A 3,962-nucleotide genomic window follows, 5' to 3' on the forward strand; every position below is an offset into this window, starting at 1 on the left:
CACTAGTGGGCAGGTAAAGCGGAGTGGGAACATCATACTGATATCAGAAGATTAACAAAAGGGAGAGGGAGCCACCAGAGGTGACCCATTGGAAAGTAATATCCCAATACAAGAGTGCCCTGCATCTGGGGACCAGCATTAACTTGGAGTCTGGTAGAAAGCACTCAAAAAGAGCAAAGGATCATGGCGGGGAGGGGAATTATGGGAATCAGGACCATTAGGGACAGGGGATTAAGTCCCCAGACCCAGGACAGCCACCCCTGGCACAGAGCCAGAGAGAGTGCAGCGGAGAAACCAGGTCTTGGTCCCTGAGCCACCAGCGTGCCTGAGACCGCGTGGAGTCCATCTCCCGTGAGGGGCTGGGAACCTCGCCAGCTGGCAGAAGCACAGCCTTTTTGCAGTCCCCACTCGAGTGCCGTGCCCTGCTATCAGAGTCCGAGTCGCGCCCGTGCCCTCTCCTGAGAGAGGTGCGCACAGGCGCCAGCCCAGTTCTCTCAGACCCAGAAAGACCAGGCATTCCCAGTCCAGGCCAGTGGGAAAATCTCAGTGTGCGATCACTGCTTGGAACCTCTCTGGCAGACTAGAGCTGCCCAGACAGCCACCGCTGCTGTGGTTTTGGGTACAAGCAAAAACTCCTGCGTCAGCAGTGACCGCGACTTGGAACCTGCTCTGCCAGTGGCCAAGCAGGAATTTATTTGGGCTCTGCAGCCAGACTGAGGCTTCTCTCTGAGAGGGAGGTCAGGGTGCAGTTTTCTTTCCTCTAAAACTACAAAAACCATCAAAAGCAGTCAAGGCAAGAGAGAAAAAAAAAAGTGAACAAACAAAGACCTCCAGATGATGAAGTTCTAGAACCTAGGTAAGGTTTGGTGGGCTGAGGTCCGGAGCCGATGACCAAGAAAGAATTCTTGAGACATCTTTGGTGCAAAATGGTGGTTTATTAAAGCATGGGGACAGGACCCATGGGCAGGAAGAGCTGCTGCCCTGGGTTGTGAGAGATGGCAGGTTATGTACTACCCTGTGGTTGGGGGAAGGTGAGGGAAAGGGAGGTTTCAAGGAGTTTTCATATGCTAAAGAGGGCCTACAGGGTGCCAGGAGACCACTGCTGTCTTTTAGCAAGCCATTAACATCAAGATAGTTGGGAGATTCCTGTCTTGCAAGATTGTGATCTCTGCAAGTTAACTATTTGTTTCTCCATTATGGCAGTCAGGGGTGCCTGAGGAATGTTACACATATTACCTAGGGGAGCAGGTGGAGAGGGGGTGCAAGGTGCCAGCTTTTGCTTTGTCTTCAGCCAGCCTCCTGCTTCCTCATCACAGAGAACAAAACCCTGAAAAAAGTTTCCTCAGAGCCCACCCCCTTGAGGAGGGTAGGAGGACTTAACTCAGGGAACATTATTGACTTGAAAACCCACATGGCAGGCCCCTCCCCCAGAAAACCAACCAGGAAAGAAAGAAAGAAAAAAAAAAGACTGCAAGAGAACAACCACCACTACTTCATAGGAAAACTTTTATTTTTAAATCGTTCCCACTATTCTGGCTCACTTTTTTTATATAGATAATTTTTAACCTATTTACCATCACAATGAGCTGTCCAGTACATCAAATTCCATAAAAACCTTCGAACCTGAACTTTTTGATACATACACCTGTGTTTTTCTTTTGCATTTGATTTTTTAAATTTCTTTATTTTATTTTTTTAAAAGATTTTATTTATTTATTTGACATATAGAGATTACAAGTAGGCAGAGAGACAGGCAGAGAGAGGAGGAAGCAGGCTCCCCGCTGAGCAGAGAGCCCGATGTGGGGCTCGATCTCAGGACCCTGGGATCATGACCTGAGCCGAAGGCAGAGGCTTTAACCCACTGAGCCACCCAGGCACCCCAATTTCTTTTTTTTTTTTTTTAATTTTAGTTTAGTTTAGTCTAGTATATTCCTTTTTAATATTTCTTTTCTAATATTCATATAGAGTTAAACTTCAAGGTAATTCCCCCTTCCCCAATCAATGCTACGCCTATAGGTAAACAAGTTTTTTTTAAATTTTCAGCATAACAGTATTCATTGTTTTTGCAACACACCCAGTGCTCCATGCAATCTGTGCCTTCTCCAATACCCACCACCTGGTTCCCCGAACCTCCCACCCACCCCCCTTCAAAACCCTCAGATTGTTTTTTAGAGTCCATTGTCTCTCATGGTTCACCTCCCCTTCGTTTCCCCAAACTCCCTTCTCCTCTCTAATACCCCTTGTCCTCCATGCTATTTGTTACACTCCACAAATAAGTGAAACCATATGATAATTGACTCTCTCTGCTTGACTTATTTCACTCAGCATAATCTCTTCTAGTCCCGTCCATGTTGCTACAAAAGTTGGGTATTCATCCTTTCTGATGGAGGCATAATACTCCATAGTGTATATGGAACACATCTTCATTATGCATTCGTCCATTGAAGGGCATCTTGGTTCTTTCCACAGTTTGGCGACCATGGCCATTGCTGCTATAAACATTGGGGTAGAGATGGCCCTTCTTTTCACTACATCTGTATCTTTGCAGTAAATACCTAGAAGTGCAATTGCAGGGTCCTAGGGAAGCTCTATTTTTAATTTCTTGAGGAATCTCCGCACTGTACTCCAAAGTGGCTACACCAACTTACATTCCCATCAGCAGTGTAAGAGGGTTCCCCGTTCTCCACATCCTCTCCAACACATGTTGTTTCCTGTCTTGCTAATTTTGGCCATTCTAACTGGAGTAAGGTGGTATCTCAATGTGGTTTTAATTTCAATCTCCCTGATGGCTAGTGATGATGAACATTTTTTCATGTGTCTGATAGCCATTTGTATGATTTCATTGGAGAAGTGTCTGTTTATGTATTCTGCCCATTTTTTGATATGATTATCTGTTTTGTGTGTGTTAAGTTTGAGGAGTTCTTTTAAGTGTAGAGATAGCTGGTGAGTTCTGGATTTTACAATTTTTTTGAGGGAGGCTTGGATGGCTATGTATTTCCCCCTTAGGACTGCCTTTGCTGTATCCCATAGGTTTGGGACCGAAGTGTCTTCATTCTCATTTGTTTCCATGAATTGTTTCAGTTCTTCTTTGATCTCCTGGTTGATCCAAGCATTCTTAAGCAAGGTGGTCTTTAGCTTCCAGGTATTTGAGTTCCTTCTCTACTTTTCCTTGTGATTGAGCTCCAATTTCAAAGCATTTCAATCTGAGAATATTCAGGGATAATCTCAGTCTTTAGGTATCAGTGGAGTCCTGATTTGTGACTGAGTATGTGGTCTATTCTTGAGAAGGTTCCATGTGCACTTGAGAAGAATGAGGATTCTGTTGTTTTAGGGTGGAATGTTCTGTATATATCTATGAGGTCCATCTGGTCCAATGTGTCATTCAATGCTCTTGTTTCTTTATTGATTTTCTGCTTCGATGATCTATTCCTGAGAGAGGCGTGTTAAGATCTCCTACTCTTAATGTATTCATATCAATATGACTCTTTATCTTGATTAACAGTTTTCTTATGTAATTGGCTGCTCCCATATTGGGGACATAGATATTTACAATTGTTAGATCATCTTGGTGGATAGCCCATTTAAGAACTGTGTAGTGTCGGGAGTCAAGATGGCGGAGAAGTAGCAGGCTGAGACTACTTCGGGTAGCGGGAGATCAGTTAAATAACTTATCTAAAGATTGCAAACACCTACAAATCCAATGGGAGATTGAAGAGAAAAAGAACAGCAATTCTAGAAACAGAAAATCAACCACTATCTGAAAGGTAGGACTGGCGGAGAAGTGAATCCAAAGTGACGGGAAGATAGACCGCGGGGCGAGGGGCCGGCTCCCGGCGAGCGGCGGAGCAACGGAGCACAAAATCAGGACTTTTAAAAGCCTGTTCCGCTGAGGGACATCACTCCAGAGGCTTAATTGGGGTGAAGCCCGGACGGGGTCAGCGCGGCCTCAGGTCCCGCAGGGT

The sequence above is a fragment of the Lutra lutra genome, chromosome 5 (genome assembly GCF_902655055.1).
Source record: "Lutra lutra chromosome 5, mLutLut1.2, whole genome shotgun sequence".
Classification (NCBI taxonomy): Eukaryota; Metazoa; Chordata; class Mammalia; order Carnivora; family Mustelidae; genus Lutra; species Lutra lutra.